Source organism: Gobius niger, assembly GCF_951799975.1.
Source record: "Gobius niger genome assembly, chromosome: 6".
Taxonomy (NCBI): domain Eukaryota; kingdom Metazoa; phylum Chordata; class Actinopteri; order Gobiiformes; family Gobiidae; genus Gobius; species Gobius niger.
This window is the reverse complement of record NC_136857.1, coordinates 8,625,853-8,645,588: the sequence shown is the minus strand read 5'-3', so window position 1 is coordinate 8,645,588 and position 19,736 is coordinate 8,625,853. Positions and strand designations below refer to the sequence as shown.

Genomic DNA, 19,736 nt, shown 5'->3' with positions numbered 1-19,736 from the left:
TAGCTACAGCCATTTTAAGAGAGCAATTTTATACAAGGCAGTTATTCTAATTTACTGCATTTACAGACCAACAGAAGGTTTCGTCATCATTGTAGTGTGCTATAGACTGGTGCTATGTGATTGAAAAAAGCATAATACCCCCTCTTTAAGACGTGATAAGAGTCTAAATCAGTTGTATGGCGTCGGGACCCGCAATCACTCTGGGATGACAAGCCGCGACCCAAATACGAATTAGACTTGTAGAATATACTGTAAAATATTGTCTATTCCTCAAAAGATGTTGTTGAATAAGCATTAAATGAGCCAAAACAGGTAAAGTTATGATGAAAAATAACCCAATAACAGTCAATTTAACAGACTCAAATAGCTTCTATACCTTTTCTGTACATAAATTAATTAGTTTAGTTTATTTGAGCAGTTTACGTTTCTAATTCAGGGTGAAGCAAGAACCTTGCATTCGACATAATGAACATTTGTATTTCACTGTGATGCACAACTAACTATTAAATGTCTGGGAAAGGCTGACGAAAACCACTGGTCTAAACAACTACCTAAAATATGTACAACAGCCTAAATCTGCAGGTAGACACACCTGGGTCCCCCAGACGATGCACTGCTGTGCCTATACTGATCCTGACGGGTTGCCCAAGTGGCACACAAAGATGGGTTTTTCTACTGGGAGATCTGAACAGGTATCGATATTATTTGTTCATTTAGATGAGTGCATGTTAGTGAACTTAACATGAGACCCATCCATGTCAATACACCGTTGGACTGTGCGAAAAACAATCTCAATCTCTTACACTGCATTTAGATAAGAATGATTTTTCTGTCGCACCTCGACACACCGTGAAATGAACAGAATCATTGTAATATTTTTATGCTTTGTGACTTTTCCCAATTGACAATGACTCCTCAACAAGGCAACAGGACTAGAATATACTGTAGCCTAAGATGAACCGAGTACCTCTCTACTCTTTGCCAATGGGCTATATGCACAGTGACCCCACGTGATTTCCGCCTGGACAGTCAGCCAGACGCTGTCCTTCCTGTCCGTTATCTCTTCCCATTAAAAATTAGCAGGTCCCACAGACATGAAGCAATAGCTTAAGATTTGGTAAAGGACAGCGAGTAAAAGTTAAGCTGTGACTGGAGCAGGTTAAAAAATATTACATGAGACATAGCGACTTCACTGGAGGAAACTCCGTGTTCATAACGGTGGATGTTTTTGTCTTGAGGCTAACACAGCTAACAAAATAAAAAATAAAACTAGTGCAAAGTTTTGAAAGAGCCTGCGCAAAAAAGAATCGTCCTGTTAGTAGTTTAAATAATATTTACTTGTTTACATGTTATATTATCATTTTTCAACACTAGCCTTTAGCTCTAAGATGAAAGCTCCTACCTTACGACAGCTGGCGTTTCCTTTGGGTGCTGGATTCACAGCGAACATGATGTTTGTAATACGTTTCTGCGACTGTCCATCAGTAACTCGTTGTCCTTAACCAAATCCTGAGCTATCTCTATTTGTGTGGGACCCTGCTAATTGTGAATGTAAACGATCGCTGACAGGAAGTACAGCGTCTGGCTGACTGTCCAGGAAGACGGCACGTGGGGAAACTGTGCATTTAGCCCATAGCAGTTAATGTGCTATGGACAACTTTTCATGTGGATGAACTGAGAATCGTTCCTGTAAAAATAAATAAATAAATAAATAAAATCTGAAAATGGGACAATCGACAAAAATACTTACAACCACTGAGCAACAAGAGACCTTAAAGTTAAAGGGACAAAGGAATAAAAATCCAACTTTTTATCTATTGCTAAAGCGTTTATCCTATGTGCCGTTCCATCCGGGGGAGGTTGTAAAGCGTTTATGTGCGCAGCCAGGAGTTTTATTACACAATCACGCTCATGTTGCGGCCCGCATGGATCTCTGTGTGCGGCTGGATAGGTTACCGCCGACAACCACACAATCACCCCGGAACCGTATCTATTATGCCTGCACAAAGCAATCCACATGGCGCGCTTTCATTGTAAACAACAATGCAAATTTGATAAGACAGGCTGCGATTTTCACCTCGAGGAAAAAAGAAAAAAAGGGGAAAATAGAAAATCGGGAAACAACAAGCACATTAAGTGAAATAACAATCTGACATCACTAGAACTTGCATCCAAAAGTGATTTGATTGAATCTCGTGCCCAGGGCTCCCCCCGCCCCTCTGTGCAATTACTTCTTTCTTCCATTTGCGATTGCCTCTGTTGATGTGATTGTGTTAGCGCAGTCTCACAGGTAAACACAATTGAAGAAATAGAAAAAGGCAGGTGCTACTTAATGGAATGATCAGCGTCTCTGTATGTCTCTGGCTTCGACACAACTAAGGTGGAAAAAGTGCTCAATAACAATAGTGTTTCTACAAGTAGAGAGAGTCAGAAACAGGGAAGTAGGATGCGGATGAAGATGACCCAAATTTCCATACTTTGTTCATTAAGCATGATGTTTCACCTCTCATCCACAAGGGCTTTTCAGTTCAGATCCACTGGTGTGCATGGTGGATTTAAGTCCAGAGGGAGCCCAAAGCTGAAGAAGCCTCTTGGATTAGAGAGAAAGAGACAAAAAAATCCAACCCTGAATTATCCAGGCAGGTGACTATTGATACAATATTCACTACAGCTAGTGAAGACAGATCCATTAAGAGCTTCTTCTTCTTCAAAACAGATCAGATTGATTTCTGATGGAAAATATTGAAAAAAAAGTTCCCTATAGGCTCGCGACCCACTTTTGAGTCCCAACCCATCAGTTGAGAATCACTGTTTTACATTATATATGACCAAGTGGGATGTTCTGACAGGACATTAAAAAATACACTATAAAAAGATGCTTTCTCACATTTTTAGAGTGCTTTAACAGGTATTTGATCCCTTATTTGCATAATTATATTTCTCAAAATCATATTGGGGGCCAGAGGTTCTGTGCTGGAGGGCCGGATTTGGCCCCTGGGCCTGACGTTGCCCACCCCTGCCCTAGAACCTACACTGCCATAAAGAAAACTGTAAACATGCTAAGATGCTAAGTGAAGATCAAATCAGCAACATCTTTGTGGAAACAATCCTGCTCAAAGCTTTATATTTTTTATTCTATTAATACGATGAAATTTGACGCAGTATGGCCTTAGATTTGTTCATTTACAATAAAATAAAAACATAATTAACCATTTTAAAAGCAGTAAAACAAGTACCTCATCCCAAATTCTCCTCTGACTCCAGCCTCTCGGTTAACCCCGTCCTCTTTAGCAGTGTCCTTGTCTGCATCACTGTTAATCGCTGACACTTTCTGCCCTGCTCCCTCTCCATCACCAGTCCCCTCCTGAATATCTTTCCCTTCAATTTCCCCGCACATTATTTTTTCATGTCTTCTAGGGGTTGAGAAAAAAAAAAAGACACTTCTCCTTCATCCTTGTGATGGGGGTTGGCCGGGTGGGACCTCCAGGGGGCGAGAGACTCGGAGCTGTTTGTTAAGCCGTTATTTATCTGCTTCATAAAGTCCTGCTCATCTTCTATTAAGAGCCCCAAACTGTTGCCCTTGACACCGACACAACTCCTGTGTCTTTTGGTGTTTTGATTTAGTGTTTCATTTAACACCAAGCCAAGCCCAGGACGGCACCATTTTGCATCATATCAGAGGAATACATTGAGGATTTCTGAGAGATTTGTGTGTCTCCTTTACTGTCTTTAGATGTTTTTTTTTTTTTTAAGGTGTGTGTGTTATGTAGATGCAATTCTTGTCTGTATGCAAAATTGTGACCATTAGTTATCAAAGACATAGAGCACTGTGGTTTTATGAATGGGACACCACCTCATACAATATGTGACTTTCGAAGTATCACCTAGCCTTGATAAAAATAAAAAGCAGGACTTAACCAGGTCTAAAAGTGACCGAACATTGACTAAATTATGTAAAAAACAATTGTAAACTATGTCTACATGGTTTACAATGACACCATCCAACTGGCGCAGCTGTGGGGGAAGCTGGAGGACACAGGAGTGGATGGACATCTCACTGCACCATCGTCCACCTCACGGACTGACCACACTACAGCAGCTGTGAGTCTGAGGTGGTCACGTGCAGCACTGGGGCCCCTCAGGGCACCGCCCTCTCACCGTTTCTCTTCACCATCTACATATCGGACATCACACACAACACGGACAACTGTCATCTGCAGAAGTTCTCCCGACGACTCGGCCGTCGTGGGCTGTGTGTCTGAGGGGAACGACCTGGGTTATCATGATGGACTTTGTGGACTGGTGTGAGCGCAACCACCTGTGCTTGAACACCATTAAGACGAAGGAGATGGAGCACACACCGCTGAACATCCAGGGGGAGGACATTGAGGAGGTGGACAGCTTCAAGAACTTGGGTGATCACCTCAACAATAAACTGGACTGGTCTCACAACACCAATGTCCTGTACAAGGAGGGCCAAAGTCGCCTCCACCTTCTGAGGAGACTGAGGTCCTTTGGAGTGAGCAGGTAGCCTCTGCTATCCACTATGCTGCCCTATGCTGGGCCCTGGGCAGCGCAAAGCAGGGCAGAGCAGGACAAGAACAGGCTGAACAAGTTCATCAGGGGGGCCAGTTCCGTCCTGGGCTGCCCCCTGGACTCTGTGGAGGAGGTGAGGGACATGAGGGTGTTAGCAAAGCTCACCTTAATCATAGACAACACCTCCCACCCTCTGCACAGGACTGAGTTGAGCAGCTCCTTCAGTGGTAGACTGAGGCACCCTCAGTGCAATAAGGAGCAGGTCCTTCATCCCCACTGCTGTCAGACTGTACAACAAGACTGTAAAGTAACATTTGCAATAACCCCTTTGCAAAACTATGGGCAATATTCTCTGTATCAGCACCACTTATTGACAACCTGCACTAGGACTGTGAACTTTGCACTGCCAATGCTGACCATGATATTCTACTTTTCATAGTCTGTTCTAATTTTTATTTTATTTTTATTTTATTATTGTTTATATTTCTGCCCCTTAAGATTTTCGCTTTTACTCACTACTACTACTATCTATTTGCACATTTCCTGTCTATTTTGCACATCCTGAGTGACCTTATTGCGAGCCAATTGCAACAAACGAATTCCTTCATTGTGAGATCAATAAAGGATATTCTTATCTCTTATGTCATCTTATGTCTAAACTAGATAAACACACAATTTAAAAGTATTACTAAGCATAAATGAACCCCTTTCTTAAACAAATGCAACAACATCACCCAGAATCTTACAGCAGCTATTGCACTACTTTCAGTGATATTAAAGCATGAGAGTGGATGACGTCCGCACAGATTATGTACAGTTTCTGTGTGGGTGGCTGATGCAAGAGGTCTTTTGTTATTCTTTGCCTTTCAATAAACCCATAGCAGCTCTGCGCTTAGGTCTTCACGGTTTAAAAGCCGGAGCCGATTTGCCTTGATGAACATGTTTACCCCCAACTTCACGCCACTAATTTCAAAATAATGAGATATTAACGCTGGAAATCACATTGCAGTCTCACTTCCCGGGCTCAAGAACACAACACACAGACTTAACGCTGACAAATAGCAAACACGGTAACAATTTGTCGATGAAAGGAAATTACAGGGGACTCCCATTTCCTGCTCCTGATAAATATAATTATATTGATCCGGACTAATTTTATTACCGGCAGGGAAATAAACTCCGTGAGGTATATTCAGTCACTTGAGGACAAAGAAGTTACTTGAAGGGGTTCAAAGTTTTGAAAAATCTATAAAACTGAGCTGTCTCTTTTTGCCTTTTTTGTTTTCCGTGATGTCTGACTGCAACGTATAACTGACATTTTATATATTAGAAAATGAAGATAATCATATTCCTTTTCTTTCTTTTTTTTACCTTAAGGATAATCTCAATGTGTTCATTAGTAAAGGTTGTCACAAACTCTTAACTCCACAATCATGCGACTACTTATAAGCTATCAGGAATTTACTAGGCAAAAGAATTTAATGCTTTGAGCCTCCGAAAAAAAAATCCCAAGAGATCACAATTCAGAATTCCATTTTTCTGTCAAGAAACATGTTTTATAGCTCACATTGAAGATTTGAAATTCGCATTGGCTTTTGAACTGTCTGTTGAATGAAGACCACAAGTGGCTAAATTGTAGCAATTAGTTTTGTGCCTGAAAGCCATTAGACAAGCCCATTTGAAAGGAAAATGACTGCTAACACCAGGCTCACATTATTTTGCTTTGCACTGCCGCATCGCACAACTTGGGGCTGAACCACCTTTGTGCAAGTAATTATTCGGAAGCATGTTAAGTGATTGTTTTACTTTGGCATTTTATTTGAATTGCACTGCGGACCTTTAAAATGGCACAGAACAGAAAAGTATTTTGCTAAATTAACTCTTTTTTAATTTCCAATAATAGCAGTTTTATATAGACAACATTTTATTTTGGCTAAGCCTACAGCAATATCAAGTTTTGCTATAGACCCACAGGCCTTTCTACCATAATGTTAGAGAATAATGCTTTGAGACATCACTTACTTCTGTATGAAAATATTACATAAAGTACAAAGTATGTAGTAATAACACAGTACAGTATCTACCTGTACAAGATTGAACAATTGGTCAGGTTGGCATCTGCGGTTACTTAACACTTGGTTACAGTAGTCATCTCACAGGGCTTTACAAAACTGAAACACAGTCTGAAAATCAACAACAAAATCAAGCAATGAAATGTCCGGAGTCAATAGTGAAGCAAAAGATGTAGACAGGGCGTCCTATAATCGACAAGAAAAACTAAAACACAAGGGGAAAAGAGAAACCTTGAGGAGAACCACATTGAAGGGGAGATCAACTCAAATGGACGGACAGGTAGTCGTGCCCTGGACTGACAGGAATTCAAATGTTGATGGGTCTGACATTTAGTTGCTGTTGGGGCTGCACAATGAATCATTATTTTTATTTTATTGTATATGTTCATTGTGTGTCTTCATATTTCTATATTATGTTATTTGATAGTAGACACACAGCTGAAATGTATTGCCTACATCAGACTCGGGCAAACCCTGGCCCTGGGACCGCGTCCGTCCTGCCAAGCTATTTAATCCATCCTGCTGCTTAATTTCGATAAAATTATGTGTTTTTTTTTTTTTGGGCATTTTGTGCGCCGCTTTCAAGACACATCACTTCCGCGCAGTGAGTAGCACTGAGTTGGCACCGCGACCATCACCTGCTAGAGGGGGCTCAAATGAAAACATGGCTTTGCCTCTGTCAAACGGAGTACGAGACTAAACCAAGAAAACAGGAAGCGTTTCTTTCGACGGAATGATGGATCTTACAAAACAGAAGCATAAAGCCCATGTGCCTCGTGTTTTCAAAGTATTCGATATCGCTGTGCAGGACTCAGTGGACTCTGCCGTCATAACTTAGATGGGCTAAATCGGCGACTTTCAGGTAAAGGACGGCTGTAGTTGATGTGTTTGCGAAGCAGATGAAATGATATAACACACATGACCCGAGTGCACTTCTCCACGGAGTGTCACTGTCATTTACCACCAAGTTTTGTTGTATAAAGTCTGGATTTGGAGCACAGTGGCTCCCACAGACAGGTTCCTGCTCAGCCTCTGTCCGAACAGCTGTAAGAGCGAGAGGCTCGTGTGTGTGAAGACCTTATTACTCCTCTGTAATGCTTAGCGTGTGGTTTAGGCCAGGGGTAGGCAACGTCAGGCCCAGAGGCCAAATCTGGCCCTCCAGCACAGAACCTCTGGCCCCCAATATGATTTTGAGAAATATAATTATGCAAATAAGGGATCAAATACCTGTTAAAGCACTCTAAAAATGTGAGAAAGCATCTTTTTATAGTGTATTTTTTAATGTCCTGTCAGAACATCCCACTTCGTCATATATAATGTAAAACAGTGATTCTCAACTGGTGGGTTGGGACTCAAAAGTGGGTCGCAAGCGTATAGGGAACTTTTCTTTCAATATTTTCCATCTGAAACTACACAGAAACACACTGGAGTCTGTTAAATTTAATATTATTGGGTTGTTTTGATCATAATTACAGTCTTAAAAGCAAATCTACGTTCAATAAACACATGAGTGGCAAATACAATATTTTATACGATATATGACAAGTTTTATTTGGGTCGCAGCTGGTCATTAAGGTAATGGCGGGTCTCAGAGCCGGACCACTTTAGAACCACTGATGTAAAACATTGGCATTTGCACAAAATGGGTCTTAGCTTTAGGCTACAATCGTGAGGTTCGGCCCTTGGTATTTTGGCTATGATGAAAATCAGCCCTCCGTGACACAAACTTACCTAACCCTGGTTTAGGCCTTGTTTAGACCTGATATGTCTAAATATTTACAGATTATTATAGTTCTACCGAACACCAATACTAGCTATTCAAAATACATAATTTAGTGTAATGTACAATAGGATAAAGTTGAGCAGAATAGGTTGGAGTTATATCAAGTCACGACTATGGTGTGAAAGAAAAATGCATTAAATTGTAAAGCGACTTTGAGCGTCTGGAAAAGCACTATATACTGTAAGACTAATGCATTATTAATATTTATTGTTGTTGTTGTTGTTGTTGTTGTTGTGGCCTTCTGACTCAATTCAGGTTTCTCATGTAAACTGTATCTGGGCCAGGCTATATTATTAAAAATATAGCCTGGCCCACATACAGTTTTGACCCCTGTTTGTTCGGTTCGTTCTTTGTCAATTTTCGCCTGACTTATAGGAAATAGGAGGACTTAAACAAACTGTTTGGGGTTGTCCGTGCTGGAGGAAAACTCAGCTGGAGGTTGAGAAGAACCTTGGGAAGAAAGAAAATAATCCATTCAAAAGCACCTCCTGGGAGTTTAAACCCGGCCAAGATGTTGTTATTGTGCGAGGCGGGGAGCAAACAGAACGCTGACACGACAACTGTACCGCTTCCCGCACGGACACGACTCTCTTCTGATGCAGAGCAGCCGGTTCCAACACACCCCTCAAAGACGCCCATTGTCCCGGGCTTGATGAAGTGAATTCATGTTTGCACCAGACCGCAGAACAAGACTAAACACAGAGCACGCCAGAGCACTTTCGGTACGCTGGCTTAGCTTAGCGTAGCCCCACACACTTCAGTGTTTTCACAGCTTGAATACATTTCGCTGAAAAATGCGGAACATATGGGCGGCGACATGGTTTCCTTTTCGACTGGGATGGGGATACCAACTGCGATCCTTTAGCACACACATTTGTAACGATCCCGCGGTTTTTTCTCTGAAGGACAATGTTCAAAAATAAAAATGTGTTTTCTTTTCATTCCGCATTGTTCAGGGATAAAGCCAAAAATGTGGGCAAACAAAGCAGCCCGAACAATGAGGATGTTAAGAAAAAAAACAAAAAACGCGGCATTTGTGTCTTTGTTTCATGTGAGTTTTGAGTCTATCCTGTGTCTGTGAAGTGGTCTGGTGCTGGAGCTACTGATGCCTGAAGGGGAGCAGAAATCGGTTGTGTAGTTGTCAGGGGTAAACTAACCGCGATACCAAGACTAAAAATAAGGATTCAGACAAGGCCAGTGCTGGATTAGACTGTACAGGAAATTCAAGGAGATTTTTAAAGGAGACATTTGTGTTTGAGTGTTTGTAGGGGAGAACACATTCAGATATTTTGATACTTGGAGAGGACAACATGGGCCCAATATGTGCTGCTTTTTTTCCCACTATACTAACTGACTATTCAAATAATAATTGCAATTCCATTATGATTAATCCTGCGTCCTTCAAGCGGAACAATAGGGACTTGAAATTTCCTGAGCACATGACAAAAACATGCAGTGCTCAAACATGTGCATGAGGGAGATGTTTCATATTCAGAGTTGAATCCTGTCTGTTTAGGGTCTAATGAACAACAATTTTAGTGAAAAGAACATTATTTATGAGCAGATTGTTGTTGTGTCCTTGGACAAGCTACTTCACCCACCTTGCCTCCAGTGTATGTGTACGTGTGTGTGTTTACACTGGAGTGTTTCCTTGATGTCAAATGCTTTGAGTGCCCGATGTTGGTAGACAAGCGCTATTTAAATGTTGACCATTTGTATAATTTGTGTGTGCACCTTTCTGAATACATGTTTTCCTGCAGGTTTTAATTCAGATTCCCGATGTTATTGTTACTATACCTTGCATTTAGCAATTGCGATGTTCATGACTGTTCAAAAGCATCTCTTGGGTCCTTGACTACATTTGTTTACTGTACATTGTAGTTACACTATGGTTTACATAAATCCACTCTTCTCTGTAACAAAGAAGAGCTAGACCCAAACATAAACATCCTTCTTTTTCCCGACAAAACGCGGCTGTTTCCTTCAGCCCCTTATCCACCTTCCTCTGCAGTTTTCCCCATTCGCATTCACTTAAGCACTGTCACTCCAGCTGTATTCTCTCTATTCTTCTCCTCTCGCAACTACCCCCCCTGTCTTACGGGTGTCATTGTTGTTGCCGCGGTTACTGAGCGGAGAAGTCATTAATCACTCATAAACGTACGCGGAGGAGAGAGCGCCGCGCACCTCGAGGGGTCCAACGCACAAAACGCTTTTCTCCGACGCGCTCCGCAGAGAGATGGGGAAGAAAAAGTGGAGCGCAGGTGCCGTGGCAAGTGCAAAACAGAGGAAAAAACAAAACAAAAAAACAGAGGAGCTGACAATGCATACAAATCACATACAGGTGGAGGCTTTCTATTCCATTGTTTGGTTCGTGAATGGAAATCAATGGGGGCAACCAGGAAGAGTCTTAATTGGTGTTTTGGTAAACACAGAGTCGGATGACTCTGTTTCCCAAACAGGGGTACAGGGGCCTATTCGTGTTATGCGAGCATGTAGAGAGTACCAGTTCAGATTGATAAAAGAAAGTAAACCTGAATAGTACTGTTGTGAATGTTTTACAATCAAAGGTTTGAATCTGAGAGGAATTTCACTTTTTTTGTTCCACAACATACAACTCATTAAATCTGAATTCATCAGAATAGGTTTTATTGCCATCGTCTGTGAAGGCAAAACAACAAACAAACAAGACAAACAAGGACATGCAACATAAACTAGTACTAAATAAATAAGCAAGATAGAGCAAAATGACCTCTGAATATACAAAACATACACAATAAGAGTCTGATGGCAAAGTTCTTTGGTGTTCATGAATCTGATGGCAGAGGGAGAAAAACTGTTCATGTGATCAATTAATGGACCACTTTCAAAATAGGTAGGAGGTATTTGAGGCAAAAGTGAAAGGCTCAAGGGGTACGCAAGACAAAAAGCTTGGGAGCCACTGTGATAAATGAAAAATGCTCATGACAAAGGCGCATGGAGAGTTTGTCATGGAGCGGCATACATAATAAATAATACATTTCCCTTTTATCTAGGTTGAGGTACTTGCAAGCACAAACAAGGAGTGACAGTGGCTCAGGGTTAAGCACACATTCACCTCCAGGATAATAATAAGTTCAAACCTCGCCTGAGCGCTTGCTGTCGTGACACTTTACTTTCATTGCCAAAACCAATCAGTTTATGAGGCTGATTGCTTCTAGAATGACATTCGGCTTGAAATCAGACAAATTACTAATATTCTCTTTTTTTAATGAAGTGTGATTCATTAAAAAAAAATAATCGATTGACAGCACTACTTTACACCCAATTTAGAGTTCATTTCGTTCAATTAGGAACCGGTTTTATCCTGATATGATCCTGATTTAGACCTGATGGTACTTTCACGTGTTGGTAATAGGTGTGAACAGTTTCAGAACCATTGCAGTATGGCAAAAGGTATAAAAAAAAACAAAAGGTATGACTGAAAGACAAAAAAACAAAAAGTCAGCTGGATATGCATCCTGTTTTAGTCTGCATGTTTAAGAGCCAAACTTACCCAAAGTGAAGTGAAAAAGACATTGCTTTATTAGGTCAAAAAGCCAATATGAGAACAAGCCTGTTTTCTTTATTGCCTGAACGCTGTTGTCTGGCGCTATGGCTGCTCATCGATAGGATGGGGTGTTATTGCAGGATGGAGCAGTTTTTCCAAACATCCACGTTTTTTTTTCTCAAGGACAGCTGGCAGACACAAACATCTTCATGCACGTAAAATATCATCCAATAAAAAGCGTTTAGCTGAAATTGCAGTCTGTTCTGCGTCTCCTGTAATAGCTCTGACTATAAAATGCGCACTTGCTTTCAAAGTCATATTTCAGTTCTTCAGATTTTAGAAAACCAAATTCATCCGTAAACACTATTATATGCCGCAGAGCTGAGAATGTTTACGGGAAGCTTAAAAAGATGCACGTTGATGTCGGGAGCATATTTTAAACATGTTCTCAATATTTTCGGTCCAGGGTAAAAGCTGCACCGTTATCATATACTCACTAAGTCTCCTATTGTTGATTCCGGTAATGTTTTTGATGAGGATGGTTAACACTAATGGATTCACGAAGAAGTGGCTAACAGGCTAATGGACAAAGCTAACCGCAGGCTAGCACCACTTAAACAGTATTTACAGCCAAGTTTGAGTGAAGAAAATGATCTCCATTGCGTAATTGGATGTACTATATCCTTCTCTCCCTTTGTCTTTTCTATCAGCGTAGTATTTACTCTCACGGACAATTAATGAGTAAAAAAACACAACATGCTACGACACCTGCAGTGGCGCTCATGGCCTCAAGGGGCATGAGTTACTTAGTCCTGCTTTAAAAGCTTATGAAGCCGTTAAAAGTTGATTTTGTGTAATATAGGCCGTGTGTTTTTCAATTGTGCAAATCATAGTGCAGCTATTGTGTGACTGTGTCAGAATGCCGCGCTGCAGGCTTTAGATCAGAGTTCAAGCTGGAATTCAAAACTTTTTAGAGAACTAGTGGCTGATCTTGTTCTGTGTTTGAACCTGCCCTCTGTGTGGTATCATGACCTGACTCGCAGCTATCTCTTTCACTACCTTTTCCAGCCTGTTATTCCCTCAGAAAACAAGTCTTCTGAACACCGGAATCAATATAAGCATTTCACAGGACGCACATGTATTCAAACGCCATCCTGCTTCTCCGGGTAAATTGGCGCTTCGTCTTTGGTTCGTTCATTTCTTTTAGATGCCGCAGATGCTTGTTTGAAACGCAGGGGGGCTAAATAGAGAGGCTGCTTATGTTGAGTCTTTATTTATCCAAGCAAAAAAAAAAAAAAAATCAATGCTAGTGTGCTGTAGGAGAAGTAGGTGGATCAATGGAAGGTTTCAGAAAGCTGCTGTAAAAAATTGATGTTCCCTACATTGTATTGATGACTGTTTGGCCCGAGAAAAAACGATGATGACAAAGAACAACTGTTTGTCCTCAAAAAAACAAAGACAACATGCTTCTATGAGAGATATCCTTTAGTTTTTGCTTGTACATTTTTGATGCTTGACTTTATTCTTGCCTTGCACCACTGATTTGTGTCCGAGATAACAAAAGCGCATTGATGCCCGCCACTGGGGAAACCGTCTTGGAGGCAAACCATTTTTAGTAGACATACACAGTGTGTTGCAGAGGAGGCGAGATATTGAGGATGTGAAAAAAAAATCCCGCAACATCTTGATTTCCTCTGCCCATTATTGGCCCAAAAAATTCAGAAATCTATTGCTTTTCTGGTCCTATTTTTTGTTTTTTTTCAGTAAGCAGAACATGTTGCAGAGAGAATAGGTCCGTACACTGTTTTCCAGTTAGTCAATGAATGAATGAAATGAGCGCAGGAGCGGGGCTAGGCCTGGGATAGCACTGACCGGACTAAAAAGCCACTTTAGTGTCAGTAGGTAAAGAGTATGACTGCAATTCTGTGTGGCAGCAATTTGTATATAAGTTGAATCAGAAAGCTATAGGGGTGGGCCACATCATATCGCATTATTGTTATCGTGATATCATTTTTTGATTTTGTTGTCATTTTTCGTTGTGGACACAATATAACTTATGTCACATCAGAGCAGCATAAACACTGACTGTAGACACAGGGACAGGTGTTTAAAAAGTAAAATGAAATGAAGGATGTAAACAGCTTGAGTAGATCATATTTGCGAGGAAATTAGTATGCTGTTAAAAAAAGAATAAAATATCACTGAATCAATCTTCCCAATAGGTGTAAGGCTGGGATTTTAAAGTAATTTGTCCATTGTCAATGATATCGTCAATTATATTGTGATATAGATTTCAGGCCAAATCGCCCTGAACTACAGAAAGCAAACATTTTGTCCCTAAAGTCGATGCACTTGAAGCAGACAAAATAGGCCAGACAAGCTTGACAAGTCCAACATTGCGATGTCTAAATCAGAGGATCTTGTGGTTGGTATAGCCTGCGGTGGAGTTTATTTGTGTGGGTGCAACATTGAGCACCTTTAATCGAAGTATTTTTTCTGATGCTATTTGCCTTGCAATATAGTTCCCCTTTTTAACCATTTAGAAAATCGACTTGTTTAATCTTGTGTGACTTGGTCGCTTCTAACTTCACCTCCATTTGGGTCCATAGGTGAGAAGAGGAGAGCCTAAATGCTAACGCCGTCTGTGCTCTGTTTACGTAACTGAGAGCACACTTAAAGACCGGACAGCTACATATTAACTTGTCTAAGCAAAGGTAAGAACATATCTCAGTATTTAAAAATGGTGACCTATTCCTTTAAAGCAGGAATACTGAAAAATAAATTTGATATGACATTCCCAAAAGGAAACACAAATGTTGAACTTGATCCTCTATATTAAAGAAAAGTTCAATCATCCTTCTATATTAATCCACACCTAAATCTGCATAACACACATTTTACCTTCCTCCATCAGACACGTGTTGCCTTTTGAGGCTCCACAGGCCATATACTCATGGTTATGCCTGTCCTTGTATCGGAGTCTGTAGACCTGTAGAGAAACCACTACAACTCGATTCAGAGTGATGTTGAAGCAATTATTTTGGGACTTGCTATTAATAAGCACCAGTCGAGTACATGTCACAGCTGTGGGACTGCCCTGCTGTTCTCTTTACCTAAAGCATTTCACAATTCCCCTGAGCTGCTTCATGGCTGAAGAGCTCCTCTGTGACATGTCCTGACACCTGTCCGGCCCCTTGACGTCCCGATCAAAGTGACACCCCGACCGGTGACAAGTGAGGCCTACTGTCACCCCTGCTGTCCTGCTGATAGCACAGACAGTCAGGGCAAGAGCGAGAGAGAGATAGTGAGGGTGGAGAGGGTAGGGGTTGCAGGACAGTGTGGCAGAATACACGTTGGCACAGACGCTAAGGCCAGGAAAGAGAGAGAGAGAGGGAAGTAGAAGGATTGCGGCACGAGGTGACAGAATGCATGACAGAATAGCCCATTAGGACTTGGACCCACTTCACAGGCCATTAGAGGAGGCATCGTACAAACACTGGGCAGGCACTGTAACTGAGAGTAATGGTGTGGATGTGGCAGAAGAAGTCAAAACCATGGGACAGGCAGCAAACAGTTTGTGCACCAACTTGAGATGTGATCATTTGTACTAAATGCACAGACAGCGAGTGTCTGGGATTGTTGTTCACTACGACAGTGAGGTCGAGAAAATGTATTCATAATGAGGTGCGTGTGGTAGACTACCACTGTTTACTCTTTAAAAAACATTCAGACAGACATTTCAGCAGTGTCTCTTGCATTATTGATTGTACCTTTCTGGAAGTTCATCTGTCAGTACCTACATTTATTCATTTACTTTACAATTAACAAGCCATTGAAATACATACGACAAATTATTAATCATTCATCAGGATGCAATACGGAAACCAATTGTGCATGTGTAAAGATATTGGCGTCAAATATCTAATAGTTCTAAGTTCAATATGTTATAAAGTTGTTCTCGTAAACACTGTGGGGGCTGCTTCGGGTGGCCTCTGCAATTCTACTCTTTAAGTTTATTTACAACTCTTTAGTCATAAACTGGCTCAGTACCACAGGGTTTAGATCTACAAACTGCACAAAGGCCACATCACTGCGCCCCGCAATAATAAATACACAACTAAACTAAAACTGAACACATTGCCTGATAGACAATGATGTCCCTCTCCCGTTGCTGTTCTTCAAGTGAGCTCTGAAAAACTCCTTGTTAAATAATAACCCTGCTCTGCTCTGCCTGATGTTACACTGGGGCCGGCTTGTTAACATTTATGTATGGACAAGATGAAACACAGCGGCGTGGGCTCTCAGCGGAGGACAAAGGAGGTTATGAAAGTGAACTAAACACATAAACAGAAAGTGTAACGGATCAACCCCCCACGCCTCTACGTCCCTCCCTGAGCTGTCTCCTTGTTAAAACTGCAGCTCCTCCCAGGACGGCTCGGTGTACCCTACAGTCATCATTAAAGAGAAAGGCAAGTGGCACGGAGGCCAACAGGGGCACCACCACGCATCGCTTCTGCAACAGAGCCCCACTGAACCACAGCCATTATGCACACTGGAGGAGCTTCGACTGCACAATACATCTGTGAGGGTTTCAATAGTAGCAGAAAAATATTGTAGAAATCAACTTCATGTACAATACACTGAAACCTCCAGTTACTTAGTTTTGACTTATATCCTATGACCTTTGGGATGGGTGTGGTCCCCGCAGTCTTGAAGGATGGGTCAAATGCACAGGACAAATTAGAATAAAATATATAAAGCACTAGGGATGCACCGATAACAATTCTTCTAAAACCGATACGAGTATGAGCACTTTGATTTAAGTACTTGCCAATACCGAATACCGATACGAGTACAAGGCATTTTCTTCAACATACTTTTTGAAGTGACACTTTATAGTGTAGTAACGGACAAGATTGCAAAAACAAGCGGCCGAAATGATTTTCCTTCGCCGGGTGGCTGGGCGCACCCTTTGAGATCGGGTGAGGAGCTCAGTTACCCGGGAGGAGCTCGGAGTAGAGTCGCTGCTCCTTCATGTCGAAAGGAGCCAGCTGAGGTGGCTCGGGCATCTGTTTCGGATGCCTCCTGGTCGCCTCCCGCGGGAGGTGTTCCAGGCATGTCCTAGAGGGACAAGACCTCGTGGAAGGCCCAGGGCACGCTGGTGGGACTATGTCTCCGAGCTGGCCTGGTGTCGCCTCGGGGTCCCCCCAGAACAGCTGGAGGAGGTGTGCAGGGATCGGGAAGTTTGGGCATCTCTGCTGAGACTGCTGAGACTGCTGCCCCCGCGACCCGGCCCCGGAGAAAGCGGAAGAAAATGGATGGATGGATGGACTTTATAGACTTTTTCCACAGCACATACACAGTAGGCTACACTTTTAAGTTACATCCGAATTGAACACATGCCATTTTTCTTTCATTCAATTTTTATTTTTTATTGCACTGTCCATCATAAGTAGAACAGCTATCTTATCTATTTTTATCTAACTTATTACTGCAGCTAAATGGTCTCTTTTCGCCTTTACTACAGCTCCGTGTAGATTTTCTGCTGTATCTCTTTAATTTGGATTTTCGGAGTACTTTTTAGTCGCTGGGTTAGTTTGCCAGTTGAATTAAGCCCCTGGGCACAAAGCGGCTTAAGAATCGCCAGCGCTGTTAGCGGCTAGTTAGCAACGTTAGCCTGCATCTTGGAAACACTGCAGACTCCACGCTGCAGCACTAACAACATTTAGCTCGGGTTAAATCCAGCACAGACTCAGATTTAGGGAGTGTTGTCTGTAATAACGTCAGCTCTATGTGGAATATTGTATTTCCACTAAAGAATTCTCCAGTTTGTTTGCCTTAGCGGAGAGCAGCGTCCCGTAGGAGCGCCGGCCGCACGTCAAGTGGTATCGTGTTTTTTGCTGCACTTAAGTCACAGTAACAAATTAATATAGGCAAGTGAGGCTACGTATCTTGCCCAGGGATAGTAATAGTAGTAGTAGTAGTAGTAGTAGTAGTAATATCAGCAGCAATAGTAGTAGTAGTAGGAGTAACAAGCATAAGGCTCAAATTACAAGCCTGTGTGGCCAACAACACCAGAACACCAGCAACCACCAACACCAGCTTCAACTTGTTTTCTCCAAATATGATGTATCACTGGAGCGCTTCAACACCTTACGCTCCCCGTTGCAAAACATCCTCCAGCCGTGTAATTGTACATGAATGAGACAGGTCACTCTTTGAGGACAAGGCCTGCTGGATAAAGAGCTGTTTGCGAGAGGGGTAAAAGAGGTCACATATGAGAGATCGCTCTGCAGACGTGGAGGAGACTCAATTTCCAGCAGTCGAGCTCCAAGGACAGACCGGCTATATCTGGTATGTACAACATAATACAAACAGTAACAAAAAACTGCCATGAGGATGTTCTCCCGAAACAGAGTGAAACCAAAAAAAAAAAAAAAAACTCAGCCCAGGTGCATCGCTTTAAACCTATGAGATAGAATAGTTGTAGAAAAGAAGTAAAAGTACAATTTCCACCACTTTGAAGTCCTGTTTACGACACACGGCATTGAGTTTGGCTCCACGATGCATCTCCAAACGACACTCCCTACTTGCTATCTACTGTGCCTTGGGTTTCGAGTGGACGCAGTGGAAGCAGCTGAGGCGGCAAAGTGTGACAAGCTGATGGGACTTTCTCCAACAAACTTCAAAAACAAAGAAACTCTTAAATGTTGTGGTCTTTCAAAAAGAAAAAAAAAACAAAAAACTTTTCCTTGAAGCAACTCTGTGGGGGTTTTCTTTGGGGAATGGAACAAATCCGCTCGGAAAGCAAAAAGATGAAACAAATATTTTAAAAACGCATTTCTTTTTTTTTTTGTGTGCACAATTTGCGTGCCAAAAGAGACAATCTGTGAGAGTTTTGTAAATAGAGCGAGGTGATGGCGAGATATTTCCGATAAAAGGGGATTCAAAGTGGGGGGGAGTGGGGGGAGAGGCCGTCGACTTTGAGTCTGGGGTGATGTTTTTTTGATGAATTACAATGCGCGGGGAAAAGTCTCCCGCTCGGGCTATGAGAGAGGCAAACTGCGCGCCGCCGTGACAGAAGCGCAGAATTTTAAGCAGTTTGGTTGGCAGCTTCAGTGCAAGTCGTTTACACAAAGCTTTATTTTTTATTCATGTGTTTTTATGATTTAGCAGAAAGCTGTGTATAACGCTGACCTCCAGACCTCATAATGTGCTGTTTTTATTGCGCGCCTCTCCAAAAACCAGACGCTTTATAATATCAGAGTTTGTGGTGATTGTTGTTTCATTTCAGTTGTTAATACTTAATGAGGTTAGAGGAATGGTTTACATGGAAATATTGCAGCGATGTTTTTTTTTTTACTTTTCTCCACCGTGTTCCTCACTGGGGCTTTAGCTGAAATGTTTTTTTCCTGCACTTTAGGCAGTGGTGGGTAAAGAGTAAACACGCTTCACAGTGGATTTTGGGGGGTGGTGGGACTCTAATCTAGAAGACTCAAAATGCTACATTAGGCCGATATATAAAAGGCTGTGTATAGATTGCACATAGCAGAAGAGGTTTTATATTACGTTTAATTGATTTATTTTTAAAATAAGTTTTAAAACATGTGCTCTTGTTTGAGATGCACCCAGACAGCAAGAGCAACCATTAGGAATTTTTTGATTAATCAGAAAAAATTTAGTGCAATCTGGTGTATTTTAGGCATCAATATACTGTTTGAATCAGCCTTATACTGTGATGAAAACCAGACCACTGTCTACATTATGATTACTTTCCTAAAAAAAAAAAAAAAAAAAAAAAAAGATATTTTTATAGCTA

General features: G+C 41.6%; 1 protein-coding gene and 1 long non-coding RNA gene across 2 annotated transcripts in view; one reads left to right on the top strand and one right to left on the bottom strand.

Moving 5' to 3' along the window:
- The window catches only part of LOC306964466 (cadherin-4-like), a 302,824-nt gene that overhangs the window by 72,560 nt on the left and 210,528 nt on the right, over positions 1-19,736 (bottom strand). The gene's annotated exons all lie outside the window — the stretch shown is intronic.
- LOC306964487 overlaps positions 17,091-19,736 on the top strand; it is a 409,045-nt gene continuing 406,399 nt past the window's right edge. The window contains exon 1 of the long non-coding RNA XR_013792970.1: positions 17,091-17,107. This is a non-coding gene — a long non-coding RNA (uncharacterized lncRNA). The remainder of the gene's footprint in view (positions 17,108-19,736) is intronic.